The 22,867-nt window shown below is 45.7% G+C and overlaps 1 protein-coding gene and 1 long non-coding RNA gene across 4 annotated transcripts in view; one reads left to right on the top strand and one right to left on the bottom strand.

The window, feature by feature from the left end:
• The window catches only part of DMXL2 (Dmx like 2), a 2,034,639-nt gene that overhangs the window by 7,897 nt on the left and 2,003,875 nt on the right, over positions 1-22,867 (top strand). The gene's annotated exons all lie outside the window — the stretch shown is intronic.
• Positions 1-22,867, bottom strand: part of LOC146860335 (uncharacterized) — a 108,593-nt gene that overhangs the window by 20,182 nt on the left and 65,544 nt on the right. Inside the window, exon 3 of the long non-coding RNA XR_014978812.1 lies at positions 6,842-6,875. This is a non-coding gene — a long non-coding RNA (uncharacterized LOC146860335). The remainder of the gene's footprint in view (positions 1-6,841; positions 6,876-22,867) is intronic.

Genomic DNA, 22,867 nt, shown 5'->3' with positions numbered 1-22,867 from the left:
GACGGCACCATGTGTACAGATAAACAGTCTCATGTGGAGCCTTACAGAAAATGGAACAGAATTCAGCATAACCGAACAGGGCACGTTAGAAAATGGCAGCGGACACAACAAGGGCTGAAGGAGCAGAGTGTAGCTGGCGCCAAGCCAAAAGTGCCTCAAAGAAGCACGGGGCAAGGCATGTCCAGGCGGCACTGGGTGTTTTGTATTAAGCTCACCTCATGTGTGCACTTTTCAGGAGTTCAAGGAGTGTACACGGATGCAGCATGCGTTGGATGTACCGACTAACAGCTATGACTATTGGTAGGAGGGCCTAAGAATTCCGTGCTTCTCGTGACTGAGAACAAGATCGGCTACCATATAATGGAATATTAAGAAGGTACCGAGACCTGGCTGTGGTTTTTAACTCTGGGCCAATAAAACCATTGCATCCAGCAAGAAGCACACCAACCAGCCCACTTCCCTTCCTGTTGCAGTCCATTTTACCTTCGATTCCTAGCTCTGTCTCCCTCTCTCTAGGCCACACACCACTCCTGCGCCCCTGAATATGGATATGCCCTTAAGATCACCTCCCCTCAGGCTCCACAGTGCAGCCATGAAGCAGGTGGTCCAGGCCTCTCTCCAATCCTGCTGCAGAGGTTGGGCCATTTAAACAAGCACGGCCTCCCCCCCTTGCCTTCTGGACGGCAGCTTTCCTTAAAGCCATCCCCGGAGCCACGACATTCATCCGATGACTGGACACCCCTGCAGCCTTTGGGTCACCATGGAACATGAAGGAGTGCACAAGCCAGATCCCTTTCCACTTCAGCTGTAAAGACTCATTGGCTATGACAGCAGAGACACCACCAATGTGCTCTTTCATGGGAAAGAACTGTTAATGTGTTCATTCGTTGGAATCTAGTATTGCCACAGCTAAATGAACGCGTTTTTTCACGTAACAGACCACGTTAGAAAGAACTACTGACATGCAGTACATAGGTAACAAACAGCCAGAACACGTCAGACAAAAAATAAAACACACATCAATGTCCAAAGCTGCACTGGGACTGTCCGCAGGTGGCAGAATTTTGGCAGGAAGTGGCGACTGTACTCCTGACTGTGACAGAGAGGGATTTGGAGGGGGGCCCGGGGTCTGTTTGCTGCATTGGTTTTCGCACACTGCAAAGACTAAGGTCACCAGTAGGTTTATTGACCTGGGGCTGGTCCTGGCCAAGCGGGAGATTACTTCCCATTGGAAGGCGAGGCAGGGGCCTAATTTCTTGCGATGGCATAGGGAAATGGAGAAATGGGCGGGAAGTGAGGGGAATTATAGATTGTGTCTAGCTAGACGTAGTGGAAATGAGAAGTCGCAAGACCTGGCCCGGGCATGGATGGCACTCCTGGTACTGTTCAAGCGCTCGGCTATGGAGGATGGGGGGGTCCAGTGGAGGGTGATGGGACTCCGGTCCCTTTGAGAGCCCTGTGACGGGCTTCCCCTTATGCTCTTGAGGCAATGTCTGCTGTAGTATGTGGGAGGTGGATCCGACAAGTGGCACGAGAGGCTTTGCTGTACACGTAGTTATGGTAGCTACTGGCGACATGCTTGGGTGGGTGGTTAGGGTGGGGGGATATGTTGGGGGGTTGCTGGGGGCATATTGGTTACGTCACACACTGGTAGTGGATTAATCCTGTGGATGGGCTACCTCACAGCACAGATGCTGTTGGGGTGACTGTTGTACTGTTGTACTGTTGTGGTTAGTTTGGTGGACTGGTTACTACCCTACGCACTGACTTGGCTGGAGGGCTGGGTAACGGGTAAGGGGATTGACTGTATTATGTTTTGCAACTCAATAAAAGTCTGTTTAAAAAAAAAAAAATCAATGTCCAAAGCTGCACATACACGCCACTAGCTTGCAACCTGTTTACAAGCACGTGAAATTGTCAATCAAATTAAATGCTACCAAGCTGTACCTCATGAATACCCCACTCTCCTATCTCATTCAATTTAATATTGGTGACCAACATGACTGATTATACCGCCCCCTGGATTGGCACAGTTGATGTTGTTACACCAGGGATATTGTGTTGGATAGCTAAATACTTATATGGTCCCAAAGGCGAGAACTATTGGCTATGCCAATGCTTGTTTGCAATGTGCCTAACTGTGGATTTTGGGCCCTAGTTCAGCCGGCACCTAGGGAAAGCTAGCAAACCTGTACATTTCTGGAAACTAGACACCTAGGGGAATCCAGTATGGGGTGACTGTGGCTCTCACCAAGCTCTGTTACCCAGAATCCGTTGCAAACCTCAAACTTTGTAGAAATAAAAGAAAAACTTTTTCCTCACATTTCTGTGTTGGGAAGGTCTGGAATCTGCAGGGAGCCACAATCTTCCACCCACCCACCCAGGATTCCCTCCAGTCTCCCGATTAAAAATGGTCCCTTACTTACGCTAAAAGTGTGCCTTAAGAATACCGCGGCCTGGATGGACCATAACTTCTTAAAACTCAATGCAGATAAAACTGAGATCTTATTTTTTTTAACCAACCGTCTCCCCTTTCTTCGAAACTGTGGTGGCCTGATGAGTTAGGTACTGCATCCCTACCCAAGGATTCGATTAAGAATCTAGGCGTCAGATGGGACAGTTGACCCTGTCTACGCAGGTCCAAACGGTTTCGGCTGCTTGCTTCGGCAAAATTAAAATCATCAAAAAATTCATTAATTACCTGCCCAATTATACCCGTAAAACCGTGGTCCATGCATTGATAACCTCCCATATGGATTATGCTAATTAATTATATCTGGGTCTCTCTCTTGGCCTCCTCCGCAGACTCCAGACTGTCCAAAATGCTGCGGCACGTCTGATCTGCGGAGTTCGCTTCGCCACCATATTCCTCCCTATTTAAGCCAACTTCGCTGGCTGCCCATTGCTAAGCGTATCGAATTTAAGGCCTTGACCTTAGCCTTTCGGGCAGGGAGAGGCAAAGGATTCGTCCTTATCTTCAAGCCAGACTTTTACGTTCTAATAACAAATACCTCCTGGTCATCAAAAGCTAGAATGGGAGGCAAATCCTTTGAGGTGGGTGCCACTCAATGTTGGAATAAGCTTCCTCTTTACTTGCGCCTAATTCAGTCAGATCTTGAATTCCGCAAATCCCTTAAAACCTGGGTATTTAGCCGAATCGACTAGTTTGCTTTTTACTTCCCCTGCTTTCTGTCTGCTATAGCGCTGGGACACCCCGTTGGGGGTAGCTATGCGCTCAATAAAACTTTTATTATTATTACTTGTGTGCGTGAGTCTAGTGCAGTGACTGGAGATGGGCCATAAAGTACTGTGGAGACTTGAAAATTATCGAACACAAAAAGACTTCGTTTTGCGAGGGAGTCACCTGCGTTTTTGGTCCTGGGCTCGACGGCAATGTAGGGAAACCTACCAAACCCAGACCTTTCTGAAAACTAGATACCCGGGACAGTCCAACGATCTGTGGCTTGTGTGCATCCCCCCACCTTTTTCCTACCCATAACCCGCTGCAAACCTCAAATTTAGCTAAAAGAAATCACAATTTCCTTACATTTCTGTCAGTGATCACCAGCACAAATTTCCTACCACCCAGCGTTACCCTTCGTCTGCCGATACAAATGATACCTTGTTTGAGTGGGTATCCAATGCAGAGTGAGCCCAAAAACGTATATAAAAAAATGTAGCTCTTCGAGCTCATTGTGCTATTCCCTCAATCTGTGTTTTTGGCCTTTCCCAGTCGCAGGCCCTTGGCCCACCCACACAAGTGAGGTATAATTTTACTCGGGAGACCAAGGGGAATGCAGGGTTGTAGGAAATTTGTGCCAGCACCGTGATCCCACACAGGATATTCTGAGTCCTTGGACTTCCCCGGGTGTCCAGTTTTCAGAAATATCTGGGTTTGGTAGGTTTCCCCTCATGTCTGCCGAACCCAGGACCAATAACGGAGGTGACCCCCTTGAAAAACTAGGTTGTTTTGTGATTGATTATTTTTGATGCCTCGCACTTAGCCCACCCAGACAAGTGAAGTAGCATTTTTTTTGGAAGACCTGGGGTAACACTGGGTGGTAGTACATTTGTGGTTTCTTTATGATTCTGGAAGAAAATGGCTCTGTAATTAAAGGAAAATGTGTGACTGCAGTCACATTTTGAGGTTTGCAGGCATTGTGGGTAAGAAAACTTGTTGAGATCCACAAGAGGGACACCACCCTGTACACCCCTGGATTTTTAGTTTACGAAAATAACTAGAATTCGTAGATGTCCCTAGAGACAATGTACACCTTGGCAGAGAAAGTTAAACAAGACCAATATTACTTCCCATCCATCTATTCCTCAAGTGCACACACATACTGGTTGTATTTGGCACCAGGGTGAGGGAAAGGTTCAAAATGTATATTTTTTTTTAACAAGAGATTTCACAAAAGTGAAATACACTGTTAATAACTGAACGTTCCCAAAACGCAACCAATGACTCAAAGCTCATGAGCTGTAAAGCAGCGACCAGGTGCCAACCTCTATACATGCCATTCAAACACCTTTCATACAGGACGCATACAAGACAATTCCCGCTGCCAGCACATTACAACACTCACATCAACAGACTGCGCCATCACTTTCATGCTTTCACATGACTGACAAAGCAATCACACTGGCTGACGGAGTGCGTGAACTGGTGTTTGGCTAGCAGAGTGTGTAGTGACCAGCAGCAAGTCACTACTTGCACACCGCCAGCCAAGCGCCAGTCCACGTACACTGCCAGCCAAATGCCAGTCCCCGCACAGCGCCATCACATTTTTTATAGAAAAAAGAAAACACAAAACAATTGGCAATAGATACAAAACTATAACAACAAACACAACAGCTCTAACTAAATACATCACACTAATGACCACCATGAAATCTGCGCAAAAAATATAAAACAATACAGACCAGTCAGTTTACTTTTATGCTCACGGTTGCAACCAAAAACTCTGTTTTGTGTGGTTCAATTTAAAACATGTGGGCACACACAGTCCAGGATTAGAAGGACAATCTGGGCAGTACATACGACTCCTTCTGGATGCCTCTTTTGGCACAGAGTCTACATTTCTTAGCGGGAACGTTTTTTTTTTTGTTGGACCGAAGGGAGGAATATGATCAGGAAAGTGGCGAACTTTCAATCTATCTACATCCTCCACCACTGCTTCTCTTGGAACTCTTGCCTGTTCTACTACAACACGACTGCCTATCAGAGACTGCTGAAACTGAACAGATGTCATCTTTGACTTTGGAGAACAATCCTTAAATACAACAAAAGCATTAAAGGTTGCTAAATGTCATAAATGGATAGCCAACCTCTTTGAACACATTATGAACAGCAGTGTAAGGTTCCAACCTTTGATCTACACCACCCATGTGCTTATTGTAGTCTAAAATGCACACATGTTTACACATTTCAGCAACTTGATCTTAAACAGTCACAGGTGAAGTACTCTCATCATGGATGGTAGTCAGCATGTATACTTCTCTCCTGTCAGAAAATTTCAGAGCTAGAAGTTCATCACTACACAAGGAACTGACACTGTCCCTTCTCGAGATTTTTTTACAAATAAGGTCTTCTGGGAAACCTTTACGTTTACAGCAGATTGTGCCACAGTGTCCACTTTGAACAATTCCCTGAACAATGGCACACCAGTGTAAAAGTTATCTACGTATAAATGGTGACCTTTGTTAATAAGTCTTCTGTCAAGTTCCCACACAATTATCACTGTAACTCCAAAAGTGGACGGACAACCAGGGGGGTCAGTACTGGAATCTACCGGTGTAGACCCTGTAATTAAAGACCTATCCAGTACTACTCTCAGACAGCATATACATCTTAATTCCATAACATGCCCTCTTGCTAAGAATGTACTGCCTGAAAAACAATAGGCCCTTGAACAGGACCAAAGACTCATCCAGAGCGATTTCTTTCCCTGGCATATAGATCTTTGAAAATTGATCTAGCAAGTAATCAAGGACAGGCCGAACCTTTAAAAGAATGCCACAATCAGGGTCATTTTGTGGCAATGAGAAATCATTATCAACAAAATCCAACATCCGAAGAAGAAGCAAATACCGATTACGACTCATGGTTGCAGGAAATATTGCCGTTGTCATCAAGGGATTAGTAGACCAATATGAAGACCGCGACGGCTTCCTTATCAGGCCCATCAAAAAAGTTAAACCCAAGAACTTCTTCAACTCATCCAGATTTGTGGGAGTCCATCGGGTAGCTCTAGAGTGGGGCTTTAGTCTAGCACTGTTGTCCCTCAAATACAGTTCAGCATATAAATTAGTCTGCTCAACAATCTCATCCAAAAGTACATTGTCCATAAACAAGTGAAAAAAATATAGAGAATTTATTTTCACAATTCACTCTACACCCTGCAACACCACTAAAGGCAGGCGTCACCAGAGTACAGCACTTCCAAAGGGTAGCCTTGCAACCCCAGGCTGCAATCCAGATGCCTGTTGCTGCACTAGTACCACACCAGTGTTTTCCTCTAAAAGCAGCACTTCATCCGCACTGAGAGTGGCTTCATCATCAGATGATTCCTCTCGGACAGAAAATTCACTGCTAGAATCCTGGCACTCCTCCTCTGCCTCAGATACAGAGTCAGTCTCATAATCCTGGTCAGAAGAAGAGTCCACAATATCCAATAGTGTGTAAAAAAAATTAAAAAAAAAAAAGCAACAAAAAAAAAAGCAATAGATGTGCGGATTTATAAAACAAAAAGAAAGACGCCTGGCATATAGCAGTTGCAAGGTAAAGTCAATCAATACGAAGCACACTTAGACCTTTATACTGGAAAACAATTCCACTTACTTGCCAGAGACCGCTTGACGCACCTTCACCTACTCTGCACAGATATAGCAAGTGCCAACGATATCACACCAGAAAAGAAAACAAAAGAAAATTACACACAAGGCAACACAAAACACATTGTGCACAAATTCAAGTAGTATTTCACACACATTCAAACAGAAGCACAATAGGCTGCTAATATTACAGCATTTCCAAAAAACATATTTGTGCAGGTAATTGATACTCATTTGGAGTAAACAGTGTAAAAGTAAAATTTCTTACCAAACACTTGCAACTACACAGCTCTACCAGTGCCGAAAGCATAAGGTATACCAATGTAAAACAAAATCTTTGCATTAAACATAAAAAAGGAGAAAAAAACATTACGATCACAAATGATGACAAAACATGCAGACCATTTGCCGAACTACATTTCACACACGTACTTTCCCTGATGGTCTAGTGGCTTCTTCCTCTCTTGGGGACACATGGATCTACAAATACAGGGCCGATCTTCCCCCAATGAGGGCAGAAACAGCCAAAATGTTCACTCCCTAAAACATTTTGCCCCTTTTACAATAAAAGCCCTGGTGGTCTAGTGGCATTTGCCCCCCTTGGGGGCAGATGGGCCTACAAATATATGGCCAATCTTCTCCCAAGGGGGACAGAAATGGCCAAAACATTCACCACCAAAAAAAGAACAACCCTTGCTCAAGAGGCCACTTCCCAAAATATTTGGTGGCATATACAGTAAAATTCCTGGTGGTCTAGTGACTTCTTGGACCTAAAAATATAAGGCTGATCTGCCTCCAAGGGGGGCAGAAATGGCCAAAGCATTCATACCAAAAAGGGGACCGACCCTTGCTCAAGGGGCCACTCCCCAAAATATTTGGTGGCATATACAGTAAAATCCCTGGTAGTCTAGTGACTTCTTGGGCTTAAAAGTATAAGGCTGATCTGCCCCCCAGGCCGGCAGAAATGGCCAAAACATTCACCCTCAAAAGGAAAGCGATCTTTGCCCAAGGGATCACTCCCCGTTATTATTATGCACAATAAATCTCTGGCTTCTATTTGGTTTTGCTGCCCCGGGGAGGGTGGGGGCTAGATCGGCTGAAAAAACAACGGATCTAGTTCGTGGAGGGGTTGGGGGGGGGGGGGGTGAAAAACAAAAAGCAATTGCCCCGTGGGAAGCGACCCTTGCCCACATGGTCGGTCCCAAAATGTGCAAAAATGCCTTTTGGGGTTCGCCTGTCATGGGTGGGGGAGGTGCTGATCACCCTAAAAAATGGCTGCATAGCTACACATGCCCCTGGGGGAGAGACCTTGCTCAGAGGGGTCGCTCCTCCAACAACAAATAGAAACATCCCTGGTGGTCCAGTGGACGGATTCCTGCTCCATGAACATGGGAAGAACTCTTTGCTTTCCCCCTGTGTCTTTTTTCCTTTTGTAAAGGGTTAATGGAGACCTAAAAATGTTTGCAAACACATGGATAGATTAAATGACGGAATCAAGCAATATGGCCAAGTATAACGCATTGTAATGGCTTTTATTTATGTCAAAGTAGCTAATAGAATATGACTCCCGGGGAGTACCATATAAAGTTAGTATCTGCCTAGATCGCACAGAGATGATGTGTATGATGATGCTCAAGTCCCCACTGAGATAATGTGCAATTATAAGCATGCTCAAGCCTCCACATAGCGGGTGATTCTCCGTAGGGACTTGAACACTACTATAGAGTGTTTGAGATTATCATGGCCAAGTCCATATAGTGATGGTGTGTAAAGGTAGCGATATTAAAGAATCCACAGATACAGTGAGTTATTACAAATGTATTCAAGCCTCCCCATAATGTGTGATAATAGTGGTGTTCAGTTCCCTACTGTGATAGTATGAGAAGATAATCAGGCTCAATTTCCTAGACTGTTGCTGTGTATAGAATGTTTGAATCCTCACACAGATAGTGTGTGAAAATAATCCTGTTCAAGTCCAACAAAGATCGCAAGTAACTAACAGTGGTATTCAAGTGTCCACAAAGATAATGTGTTATTATAGGGATGTTCAAGTCAAAAAAAGATAGTGTGTAAAGATAATAATTTTCATGTCTAGAGATAGAGTTTGATTATAGCGATGGCTAGGTCTCTGCAGGTTTACTGTATAATTATGGTAATACCATTTAAGGTTAAGTGAAATTTAAGTGATGAGTTTACCATATTGTGTTGTAGTTATGTTTAAGTTTCCAAAGACCTAGGGCCCAATTCACAAACAGAATTTTGTAGTAAGTAAAGAAATACTGCTGTAATACTACTTACTTACTTACTTACTACAAAATGCAATTCATAAAGCTACGGGGCATATTCCGAAAGGCAAACTTACAAGTGAATGGACCTTCAAGTTTAAGTTTACGCCTACATTTTTGAGTAAGTTTACTACTTTTGGCTAATAACCATTTACAGGTGTACAGTTACTCAGAAGTGTGCATTTACTTGCCCTTACCCCCTGAATTCAGGGGCTGGAGTCTAATTTATGAGTCTAAAGCTACTACTCGTAACTTTCCACACATATGGGGAGGTCACAACCACCAGGGCAGAGATCTCACTATGGTAAAGTATAGAGACCGTTTAAAAGTTGTTTATAGTGTAAAAAAAGATTTGGAAAAATATTTCTGTTAATTATTAACGTAGTTCATTTTATATATTTATTTTAAATGTAGAATAACATATAAAATGTTAAAGCATTATTAACTTAATTTTAAATTAAACACATCATTTTGAATGTTAAATTTTAAATAAAATATTTAATCTGAAGTTTAATTAGAAAAAAATCCCACGTAAAGTAAACCAAAAAAACAATTATTGTGTATTTTAAATTATTAACAGCAGAGATGTGGAATTCTTATAGCTCGACGCCCTGGACATATTGTTTGGGGTCAAGGGCAACAAGTTTTAATGTGCATTTTGTCCTTGGGACATGTAGACCCAACCCCCTGCAATACAAACCCTTTGGCTGCCAGTTAGCAGTGCCACATTAAGGATCAGGGAAGGGCACTATCTGCAATTAGGGTAATATTTGGAACTTCTATATTGAAAGCCCTTATTATTAGGGTGAGCACTCTTAAGTAAACATTGTAAGCTCTGACTGCACCACTGACAGTGATTCCAGTTTAAAAATGTGTACACACGTTTTCAAAGTTAAGCAATATGAGTCTTAGTATAAGGCTCCCAGAATGCTCTCTGATTTGATGCAAATATTTACAGAAGCTTGAAAGCAAGACTGATGAATATTTGCTTTCAAAATAAATTGTTCATCTAAAAAACGAAAGCAGGAAAAAAATGATTTGCCAAACTCCTGTAAAATTTCAGGTACCATTTTTTTGCAGCATCATTTAGTAACGTGTTGCTACATGCTGGTATTTCCCAAAACATATTCATAATGGAAAATCTTTGTAACCAGTTTCAATAAGATAATGGGAAACAAAAATAAAAAAGGATTGGCAAAGCCAGTAGGTCTGAAATTGGTGGTCAGCTTTTTAGTTATGTCAAAGTGCAACTTGTTTTGGCATGGTTTTTGTAAAACCTTATTGGTGTGGGAGCTACCGGGCCCTCACCCTTATAACCAGCATTGGCAAAAGCAAAAATGGTTTTTGGTCCCAAAAAGCACACAGTGCACCGTCTTTACTGGCACTGAACAAAACTACTTTGAGTGCCGATATGCTCCTTGTTAAAGAGCAGAATGCTGTCTCTCAATGTGAAGCCAACCGATACAAAGAGAGAGGCAGAATTTTAATAAATGCAAACAGTCATGGTCAATGACAGACCAAATTAGGGGTTCAATTATTGAAGAAAGTCTTAAAAGTGCACCCATAGTATATGTCCTTGCATTAAGTGCAGCTATATGGCTGTTGTGAATTCCCAAGAATTTACAGAGGTAGGACAAGAAATAGTACTCCTAGAAAATATTTGTGAACTGCATTTTAGCATGAGCAAATATGCATGTGTAGATTTGCGCATTGCGAAAACCTGAATGTTTACAAGTTCACTTTCCCTCTAACCACTTTTTTCCCAGCTCTGGAAGAAAGTTTACGTCTGCCATTGCCAGGAGTAAATTTCCAACATTTCTCAGTATGGGAAAAGATTAGAGAAGAGTTGTCGAAAACCCTTAAAACATGCAAGTTAGTAGGTTTGCACAGACTCAGCAGGGCCTTCTAACCCTGGAACTACTGCTTACCACTACCTTCAGCACCAGTATGTAGATCTGTGGAAATGTGACAACATAAGGGGATTGGAAGTATTCAAACACTACCATGGTATGGGCTCTGGCATAATCAGAGAGGCTATACCAGAGCTCTTTTATAATGAGATTGCTGCCATAAGTTGTCGCTGCACTACATGGCACCAAAGGGACAAGTGGATTTTGTTACAGGACAAGTAGATCTATGAAGCAACCTGCCCCATGGGCAAGTAGATACTTTATTAAATTCCACACCACTGATTAACGGTGATGTATAAAATGAATTGGCAATAATTTAATTATGTTTAATAAATATTAATGCTAGATCAATCTTTATATTTAAAAAAGATGAATGTGGGTAGGCACACTATTTTGGTGCAAACCAGGTTTACTCCCTTTTGTAAATCTGGGTTTGTATCAATATAGATGGGTGGATGCATGGGAACGCCCATGCTCCACTTGTGTAAAGCCTAGCTAATGCAGTGTAACAAAATGCAGCGCAAGGCATTGCATTTCCGTTTTCTTTTTTCAGTGTCGTGCAAGGCAAAGCAAATCAGCACTTACATGGCTTTGCAAGTCTCGATTAGCATTTTGTGTTGTAGCTGCTTCAAAAAAGTGGCGCAATCATGACGCAAAGTGTTACAAAAACTGGTCCTAATTCTCCTATATTGTTTATAATATGTGAGGTGATATCCCAGTTAAAACTAAAATTGAGTATTTAGAGATGAAGATTCTGGTTAGTTGTGACTGCATTTGGGCTGATATCTTTGAGCATTTGGTTTTGAAAACTGAAAAACATTTAAAGACCTGGCATGGCATAATTTGCCAATTTTCCTATTTGGGTCAATTAATTTAGTTAAAATGGCAGTCCGTTCAGTGCATCTGTATATTTTTCAGGCCTTAACATGGTCAATTTTTCTATCATTCCTTAAGAAACTACAACATATTATTGTATCTTTTTTCTGACCGTCTGGGTAACCATGACATGCCTAAGAGAAATTATGGTTAAACTGTAGAACGTGGGTTAAAATTCCCTAATTTTAAACATTATTATTGGAGATCGTTAAGGAGTTGTATATACCAAGCATTAATTCTTATTTATATAGAAAATCCACACGCCTTTATAAAATTGTTTTTCTCATCAGAAAAAGAACATCTAAGCTCCATTGGTAAATTTCGCCATCCTCGCTTCTTTAAACAAACCAAGCTGAAAATGATGCTTAGTTTGGTGAGAGCTTGGTTGCGTAATGAAAAAAATGTAGAGATTGGGTACTAGTTCTCATAATTCACCAATTTGGGACAATCCTCTCATTTTAGCTAATATTCCCCGAAAAGCATATTGTTTTTGGATTATAGTGGGGTGATTTGGTAAGGTCAATTGACTGACCTTTACCAGTTGCTCTCATTCGAAGAACTAAGAATTTGATATAAGATTGATAACGAGAAATGGTTTAAATATGTAGTACTAAAAAACTTCATCCAGCTAGATTGTAGGGGTGACTGCCCTATGAGATTAATCCCTTACTACGAACACTTTTGGAACCTCATAATATTCCTGAATATTTCAATACATTACAAGACAACCCTACATCAGACATAGCTTAAATTTATCATGGTCTAAGGAATTAAACATTGACATTAGAAAAGGATTATTCAACGATGTACTGGTTAATATGCAACATTTTTAGAAGGCTGCTAAACTTTGAAGTTAGGTCTTTCACAATATTGTACACTTTTATACCCTATACTGGCTTTTTCAGTGGGAACTTGCCACACTATCCTCTTGCCTTGGATGTCGATAATTAGTTGCCAATTATTTACATATGTTTGCCGATTATTAAGGACCCTGGTAAATCTTGGTAGTATATGTAATGCTATCAATGTTCCATAACTCTACTGATATTTGGGTGAGTATCGGAAGCATTAATAATGTATTTGCATGGAAGTCGTATTTGTATATAGCAAACCTAGTCGCAAGACAGCAGTGCTCTGTACAAGGTCAAAGGCAAGCAGATAGTCAACAAGTGACAGTAGTGTTCTTTACGGGGGTGTATAGCCCACTCTTTCCTAAATAGGAACAATATTGGGCGATCCTGATGGATACTGTGATGTAATTAGAGATCCTGGGTACATTGATGAAAGATGCCTGCTGCCATGTTTTTTCTTCAATTCAGATTGTGTTCTGGCCATAATTTTTTTTTTAAAACTGTTTATTGGCATTTCGAAATAAAAGTACAATACAATGTCTTTAGTCATGATGCTGTAGGGTACAGTTGGAAAAACATAAATTACAGCATATACAATATATACAGGATGCATACAGTGATAGCAGACTTAGACCTTTTAACAGAACAGTGTTCTTATATTGGCAATGTAAAACAATGTCCAATAGGGCAGCTCGCAAATCTGGGTACTTGGAGTGTGTGGTGTGTCTTAGCGATTCTGTCCCAACTAGGGAAGTGTTCATGATTGGGGCTGGGTATTCTAAGTGGCCGATGTATCTGTGTTTCTCTGTCGGAAGTAGATAGTGAAGGGCACCTAAATATCTCTAGGCCGAAAACTCCGTGACATAAGTTCCCAGAATGTAGAAAGTTGTTCTTGGCAGAAGTATACATCATTTAACCATGCCTGGATAGTCGGGGCTGACTTCTGCCCTAGTGCAATACCACTCTGTGTTTCGCTAAAAGGAGTAACATTGCCGTGAGGCGATGGTATGTGTTTGGTATATCCTTCACGTAGCCAAGAAGGCAAGTCATGGGGTTGAGTGTGAGTGGTGACCTAGTGATATATTTATTATTGTGCAAACCTCACTGCAATAGTCTGCCACTCTAGGGCAATTCCATGCAAAATAGAGAAATGTGGCACGTGGCTCATGACAGCACAGACAGTGAGAGTCGGGAGCTATTCCATTGTGTGTAAATGTAGTGTTGTACGATATAAATGGTGCATGTATTTAAAATGCATGAGCCTCAACCGATGGTTAGGGGACAGCATTTCTAGGTGCATTGCTTATCCAACAAGGGAGAGTTGAGGTCCGTGTCATAGGCCGCACAAGTTCTCATGAGGGCGGCAGGGGAGGTGTCCAGTGTGTGGGTGTAAAGACGTGTATCAGTTTTTGTGGTGATGTGGTGGTATGGATATATTCCAGTGCCAGGAAGGCTGAGAACAGGGCAGGGAAGGTACTATGTACCACCGGGCAGGTAGCATGGATTTGAAAATATAATGGTGTATCCAAAGGTGTAAGGGTGTATGAAGTTGTACCCTCAAATGGTGGGATAAACTGATCATCAGGGTTTAGGTTTGAGAAGGCGCTTATGCCTTGGGCATTTGCACGCTTAATTGCACCTTTATCTTGTAACATGGTATTATCGGCAAGATGGATGGAAGGAGCGTATTATGTATTGAGACCAGCCCACCTCCTAAGTCTGTCCCAATCCCACTGCAAACAGTCTACTGTGTTAATTTTGGCCTTGGGTGCCTTAAGGGTTGGAACAGTGCTGTCGTAAGTGACCAAGGGGAGACTTGGTCGCACTCTTGGCTGGAATTGGGTGGTATGAAGCCAGTGGTGTAATAATTGGGCCTCTGAGCATAGTGCATATAATTGCATGTCCGGTGCGCCCATCCCACCCTGCTAACGTGGCAGGGCGAGGAGTTCGCAAGAGGCTTGCAGCTGTTCATCTGCCTAGGCTAACATAATCATGTTGGACCGTAGGCTGTAGAACTGTGACATGAGGGGAGTGGAACATTAACAAAAAGATAGAGAAACTTGGGGAGTATAATCATTTTCGCAATGGCTATGTGACCCACTAGAGACATTGGAAGTCGGATCCACGCCTAGATATGGAACTCCAGCCAGTCGATCGCACGCCCAAAGTTGACTCGCCAGAGCTCCTCCGGGTCCCTGCTGAGCCATATTTCTAGATATTTAATTGGGTCTGTTGCCTATTTCAGCAGGTATTCGATGGTGAAGGGCGCTATGGCAGTCGTGGGGGGGAACGGGACAGACTTGGACCAATCTACATGGATGCCGGAGTGTTCCCCCCCCCCCCGAAATGCACAACCTCCCGCCTCAATGGAGCCAGATTCATCTGTGGGTCGCATATATAAAGGGTAATGTTGATTGCTTAATATACATGCAAGAAGAGAAGTCTCTTCGTGCTGGTGGGAGCACTAATCTCTATACCGTGGGGTATTAATCTTAATATTTTGTTGCGTGATTCAAACTTCTAGCCAGAAGTTCATTCTGTTATAAATAGTCTTTATTCATGAAGTGCATTAATCATCATGCACGATTCAATATAATACTTTCACCAATAGTTGACATTCAGCAAGAACCCAATGCATTTTGGGTCATACATCGACCCTTTGTCAGGGGTCATATCTTGTTGCTGCAAAAAACAGAAACGGGAGGCCTTTCAGTGTGGGCTGTTCAATTAATTATGTGAATTAGAATAGTACCCAAAGCCTTAAAGTTAAAAGTGAGCGTGGCCAGTGCATGAATGTTATATAGGAAACTTCACCCAGACTTTAAAAATTGTCTTTCAATTGAGAAGGAAATAATATCGTCGTGATAAAACATAAATGTGAGAAAACGAAAATGTAAAAGAATTTACAGTGACTCGAGTTCTTTTCGTGAAAATTCAAGACATGAAAGCTATAAGAGTAGGGTCAAACTCTTATATTTATGCTGTCTCAAACTCAACTCCACTCTATAGTTCTAGTGTACGAGTGGTTACGCATGCTTTAATTTGCTACACGATAAGTTAAAATAGTTTTAACTTGCGAAGAAGTTCTCCGGCGAATTGTCTATCGCTTGCGGCTCGTACGGGATGCCGCGCAGCAGTGTGAGTGTTTTATCATTACGTGCGACGTCTAACGTAAGGCATCTTAAAGGTGCCTGAGTTAATAGTGATTGTGTAGCTGGGCCGTATTGAAGAGACATGCAGTGATTGTTATTGAGTGTGGTACAATAAAGTTAAATAAGTTAAAGGAGTGTGGGGTTATCATAAAGATGTGTGTTTTTTTTAAAGAACGAAGAAATATAATTATAACCATAATCTTAATTCAAAAGCATACAAGAAAAAGCACAATTAGAAGTAGATGAATAATGTTTGGCATTATCATCATTATTCATTTGATATCCACATATTATAATATTTAACATTTTACAGCACATCCTCTAAATATATGTGATCAATAAATCATCATGACTATGTGCTATAGAAAACAATTATATTCAATTCTATCGTTCATCCCTTGTGGCTGTAGGGCATGCAGTTTTTTTGTTCAGAAGAATTAAGATCTCGCTAAGGCTTTAGACGGATCAATGTAATTTCTCGGTTTTAATGCTTCCAGAATGGTGAAGCGCAGTTGAGCTATATTATGTCTGGCCTCTAGCCAGTGTGACGCTACAGTAGATTTCATGTTATGGTTTCTGATGTTGCTCTTATGTTCTCCTACACGTATTTTGATTTTGCGTTCTGTTTTCCCAACGTATATTTTTCCACAAGGGCATTTCTATGCATACACAACGTTTGACGAATCACATGTACTGGAATGTTTTAGCTCAATGGTGTGCCCTTCAGTAGGGTGAATGAACTTATTGCCAACCATTACGTTGTTACAATGTCTACAGTTCATGCATTTTTGCGTAGATTGCCACAACCAATCCCAGAGAAATGAAACCTTTGCCCCTATCGGCATCATTGCTGTCATAGCCTATCTGCCAGCGGTTCCATGTACATACTAGAATATCTTGTGGTACAATCAATCAAGAAATTTGTATAGCGCGCTACTCACCCAGAGGGTCTCAAGGCGCTTGGGGGAGGGGGGGTCCGCTACTGCTCGAACAGCCAGGTCTTGAGTTGCTTCCTGAAGGAGAGATGGTCTTGGGTCAGACGGAGGTGGATGGGGAGAGAGTTCCAAGACATGGCTGCCAGGTAGGAGAAGGATCTTCCTCCCATGGTGGCTCTTCGGATGCGTGGAACGACAGCGAGGGCGTGGCTGGTTGATCATAGCTGGCGAGTGGGAGTGTAGAAGGTCAGGCGGTCGTTGAGGTACCTGGGGCCCAGGTTGTTGAGGGCCTTGTGTGCGTGGGTGAGGAGTCGGAACGTGATTCTCTTGCTGACGGGGAGCCAGTGCAGGTCTCCGGAGATGTGGCTGTGTCGGGGGATGTCCAGGATGAGTCGTGCGGAGGCGTTCTGGATGCGTTGGAGTCTTTTCTGTAGTTTGGCTGTGGTTCCGGTGTAGAGGGTGTTTCCGTAGTCCAGTCGGCTGGTGACGAGGGCCTGGGTGACCGTCTTCCTGGTTTCGGTGGGGATCCATCGGAAGATCTTTCGGAGCATGCGTAGGATGTTGAAACATGAAGATGATACGGCGTTGACTTGTCCGGTCATTGAGAGGGAGGAGTCCAGGATGAAGCCCAGGTTACGTGCGTGCTATGTTGGTTTGGGCGCGCTGCCCAGGGCAGGGGGCCACCAGGAGTCGTCCCAGGCAGAGGGTGATGAGCCAAGGATGAGGACTTCCGTCATGTCCGAGTTCAGTTTCAGGCGGCTGTTCATCATCCATTCTGCTACGTCTTTCATCCCTTCGTGTAGGTTGGTTCTGGCGGTGGCTGGGTCGTTGGTGAGGGAGAGGATCAGCTGGGTGTCGTCGGCGTAGGAGATGATGTTGAGGTTGTGTTGGTGTGCGATGGCTGCGAGGGGGCTCATGTAGACGTTCAAGAGGGTGGGGCTGAGTGACGATCCCTGAGGAACGCCGCAGATGACTTCGGTGGCCTCGGATCTGACCGGAGGGAGGCGGACTCTCTGGGTTCGTCCGGCAAGGAACGAGGTGATCCACTCTAGTGCCTTCTCGTGGATTCCGATGTTGCTGAGGCGCTGCACTAGGGTGCGGTGGCAGACAGTATTGAATGCTGCGGAGAGGTCTAGGAGGATGAGGGCCGCTGTTTCCCCGTTGTCGAGCAGGGCTCGGATGTCGTCAGTGGCTGCGATGAGAGCGGTCTCGGTGCTGTGGTTGGCTCGGAAGCCGGACTGTGAGAGGTCGAGGGATCCATTCGTCTCGAGGAAGGTGGCCAGCTGTCTGTTGACGGTCTTCTCGATGACTTTGGCAGGAAAAGGGAGGAGCGAGATGGGGCGGTAGTTCTTGAGGTCGGTAGGGTCTGCTGAAGGTTTCTTCAGGAGGGCACTGAGTTTGGCATGCTTCCAGCTCTCCGGGAAGGTGGCGGTGTTAAAGGAGCAGTTGATGATGTCCCGGAGCTGGGGTGCGATGACGGAGTCGGCCTTGTTGAAGATGTGGTGGGGGCAAGGGTCGGATGGTGATCTGGAGTGGATGGTGTTCATCGTGTAGATGGTGTCTTCGGCGCTGACCGGGGTCCAGGCGCGGAGGGTGGTGGTGGGGGGCGTCGGTTCGGTGGTTGGGTGCGTGGTCTGTGCATCGAAGCTGTTGTGTATGTTGGCGATCTTGCTGTGGAAGAACGTGGCGAGTGAGTCGCAGAGGTCTTGTGAGGGAGTGATGTCGTTGTTTCCGGCGCTGGGGTTGGAGAGCTCTTTGACGATGCTGAAGAGTTCCTTGCTGTTGTGTGCGTTGTTGTCTAGTCGTTCTTTGAATGCTGTCTTCTTGGTGGTGTGTATCAGCTGGTGGTGTTTGCGGGAGGCGTGCTTGAGGGCGGTCATGTTGTCCGTAGTTGGGTCTTTGCACCAGGCTTTCTCGAGGGTGCGGCAGTTCTTCTTGGAGTTCTTGAGATCGTCGTCGAACCAGGGGGCTTTCTTGCTGCCGGGCCTGCTGGGATGGTTCTTCAGAGGTGCGAGGTCATCAGCGCAGTTGGTGAGCCACTGTGTGAGGTTGATGGCTGCTTGGTTGGCGTCCGTTGAGCTGGCGGGAGGGTTCTGGTTCAGGAATGTGGTGAGCTGGTCGGGGGTGATCTTGTTCCAGCTCCTGCGGGGAGCCTGTTGCGGATGGTGGTGAGTCGTGGTCTTTCTGAAGCTGAAGTGGACGCAGCTGTGGTCTGTCCAGTGGAGTCCGGTGGAGTGGCTGAAGGAGATGTACTTGCTGGAGGAGAAGACTGGGTCAAGCGTGTGTCCGGCGTAGTGGGTGGGGGTGTTCACCAGTTGCTTGAGTCCGAGGTTGGCGAGGTTGTCCAGCAGGGTGGTGGTGTTGCCGTCATTGTTGTTCTCCAGGTGGAAGGTGAGGTCCCCTAGGAGGATGTAGTCAGCGGAGGGGAGGGCGTGTGGGCTGATGAAGTCTGCGATGTCTTCGCTGAATTGTGTGCAAGGTCCTGGGGGTCTGTAGATGAGGGTGCCTCTGAGGGTCGTTTTGGGATCGGTGTGAATCTGGAAGTGAAGATGTTCGGCGGCTGCGAGGGTGTCATCGGAGTTGGTCGTGATGCGGATGGTGTTCTTGTGGACGATGGTGATGCCTCCTCCTGTCTGGTTGATGCGGTGCCTCCGGGTGATCTTGTATCCGTCCGGGATGGCGATGGCGATGTCTGGCGCTGAGGAGGCATTCATCCATGTTTCCGTGAGGAAGGCGACGTCTGGAGATGTGGTGTCGAGCAGGTTCCAGAGTTCCACGGCGTGTCTGTGGACGGAGCGGGTGTTGAGCAGGATGCACTTCAGGTGGTTGCTGCTGGTGCTCGGCTTGGCGGGTGTGTTGCAGGTCCGGATGCAGGAGAATTTGCAGGATTGGCAGGTGAAGGGTCCGTGGGTGCGTCTTGGGGTGGCTCGGTAGCAGCCGGGGATCAGGTCGGTGTTGAGTGCGTTGAGTGTGGCGGTGTCGTAGGTCCGGTGGGTGGGCTGGCATCTGTGGGGGCCAGGGGTTCTGGCGCTGGGCGTGGTCCAGGCGTGGACGGGCGTAGACGGGCTTGCCTTTGGCGCGCCTTCGGCGCACAATCGGCGCGTCCGCGTGGTCTCCATTTAAGGCGAAGTGGGAGGGAGGAGCAGCTGGGAGGCGGGAGCGGGGAGTATACGGAAGAAAAGGGGGCGGGGCCGCGATATCACGGCGGCGGGGAGCGGAGGTTACACCAGGGGAGGCACAGAACCTAAACACAGAGGTACAAAAAATTACAAATAAACAGCAGGGAACAGCAACAGCAGCAAGGCAATTAACAGGGAGAAAAAACGGCAGAATCGGCACAAAGAGCAGCAGCGAGGGGTCACACACACACAGCTGGAGGGCCGTGCGGCGCGGGGTGTCCTGAGGACATCAGTTGTTGTCACTTAGCTGGGCACCCTTGAGGCCTGAGGGGAACGTCTTGTCTTGCTGATTTTTTTGGGTGAATTTCAGTACAGCCTTGGGCTCTGTGAAGAAATGCATCTTGCACTTGTAAGGATTTTGCAGTTTGGCCGGGTAGAGGTGGGCATATGGCACGCTGGTCTGCTAGAGGACTCTCTTGGCAAGTATAAATTATCTTCGAGCTGCCTGCACCACAATAGTGAAGTCTGGATAGAAGGAGATGTTGTTGTCCTGATGCTGGATATCCCCACGCTCCCTAGCCTGTTATTGGAATTATGTCCCGATCACGATAGTTCAGTAGGCGACCCACTGTGGGACGGACCAGTGCTCTTGCAGTGGCCTGGGGCCAAGAGAACGGTGGGCCCTCTCCACAATGAAGACTTCAGATAGATCAGCACCAGAGAGCTCATGGAGTAGAGTCATGACATAGCCTTCCATCCTTAAAATGGCTGTGGTTCTCGAATCCCTGTACTATGGAGATTACGCCTAGAGCGCGGGCCTCCAGGCCCTCGTTCTTGGCTCTTATGACCTCCAATACTTTGTCCATCCATAGCAGATGCTGTTTAGCTTTGGCCTGCATGTCATCTGCATCTGTGACTCTGGTCTTCAGGTGATCTAGTCTCGTCTCATGTTTATCCACTCGCTATTTAACTTGGTCCAGATGAGCCATGAGGAGATCCAGTTTGGAGTTAATGGTCTTCAGGCTAGATTTAACATACAGTAATATTGTACTGATATCCTCATCTTTTTTTTATCACTCTACTCCAGCTGTGTGGTATTACTTTCAGGATCGTGGGTTTGTTCCACCTGACAAGTGTGGGTCTGCACTGAAACGAGAGTTTGGATTGCTTGGCATCGTGTTTTTCCATCGGGCAGCGATGAGCACAGCACGTGTCCTGTGCACTTGAAGGACTTATCCCCAAGGCAAGCATGACAGGTGAGGTTGTGTACCTATCCAACAGGGGTCCAGCCAGAGGAAGTAGGTGTCTCTGTCCAGGTGGTCCCGAGGTCTCACCACACCCGACACCTCTAGACCTTGGGGTGGGCGAGGTGGGGACACGAGCAGGCCTCGTGTGTATATCGGAAAACAATGGGTGTGAAGCCCTAAAGTAGCGCAGCACGGTGATATAATGTGGTGAATATCTGCCACCAGCATAGGTGGCGTCGGCTCCACCTGGTTTGGCCAGGGTTCGCAGCAAGGTAGCGTCTATCAGCAGCAGTGGACACTCACGGGGATCCCATGAGCACAAGTCTATCTACTAGGCAGCCGCTTTGTCAGCGAGTAGAAGGCAGTGCAACAGACTCTGCCCCAGCAACTGCGCGCAACAATGTCACACAGGACATCAATATAGGGGATTGTTGTTTGAAGTCCTTGGGGAGGTATGGAGACCTCGGGTGAGTTGTGCATAGTGTCCATATTACTGCAGGCAATGGGTAAGATTTGTGGCAGATATCCTTTCACCCAATTCATACACCTTTCGGCGCCAAATGGCGTTGATTTATGCCCTTGCATGAAGTCACGGAGGCTAGTCCTGAATATTAATTAACCAACCTGTGTGCAGTTAGGCACCTCCCCTCGATTCCCACGCCGGGCACTGGCCGGCACGCTCTCCAACAGCCCCCACAGCTGTCCGGTCGTGCCCGGTATTTGCTCAGCGGGGCCGCGCTTAACGGAGGACATTAGCGGATGTCTGCATCACTGAGGGAACCGCTGCTGCACCATCGCTGTCAGGGCAACGGCCATCGCTATTTCCACCATAGACGCCCTCACCTTCTCACCTTCTTGCCATGAGGGGAATGGTTCTATTGGTTCTTCGGGACTGGGACCTCAATCCCCAGAGTCCCTTGCTTCGCCGCATGTCCTGACGCGGCAGAGCATGCCTAGAGGCGTAATTTAAACTGCGCCAGCACCCTGCAGCGCGGGATGCCTGCGGGCCGCGCCCGGGCCAAGGGCAGGCCCATTCGCGCCCGTCGGAGACTGGGCTGGGTCACCTCCCTTTCATCGGAGCTTGGCTGAACTGATTTGTTAAGGTGAGCCTATATTAACTCTGTTTTACCCCTCACCATATTTGGCTAACGCGATTATGGGGAAGCAAGTTGGCCAGGCGGTCCTAAGGCCTGCCGCAACAAGCATTGATAGTATGCTGGAAAGAGAGGTTAGTATTGTGCGTAACGAGATTGAACTGACCGAGAGGCGTCTTTCCCTTGGTTTGGGGGTACCCCCTCTCCTCCCACCTTCCACCCTGGAGGGCGCCAACCTGAATAACAGTGCACCAGACAGCTCTATCACCAGTTGTGCGGTTTCTGGTGGCGGCACTATATCCCAAGCTCCCTCCCAAGATGTGATTACATTAGACACTTCAGTGGGCACTGAGGCAATTACTGGGGCAAAACGTAAAAGGAAGCCAGCAAAAGTGACAAGTGCTAAGAGGAAGCAGCCTACCCGCCCTTGTTCATCCCGCTCAGCACTGAGTGCCTGGATACGCCCCTCTTTAAATTCTTCGACAGTTGTTGCCCAGGTGCATACTCCAACCATTGACTCTTGTCGCTCTATTGGAACTCAGACTGAGAATGGTTTGCCCCTTT

This window comes from Triturus cristatus, chromosome 3_1, assembly GCF_964204655.1.
Source record: "Triturus cristatus chromosome 3_1, aTriCri1.1, whole genome shotgun sequence".
Taxonomy (NCBI): Eukaryota; Metazoa; Chordata; class Amphibia; order Caudata; family Salamandridae; genus Triturus; species Triturus cristatus.
The sequence above is the reverse complement of the archived record's forward strand: the minus strand, read 5'-3'. Positions and strand labels throughout refer to the sequence as shown.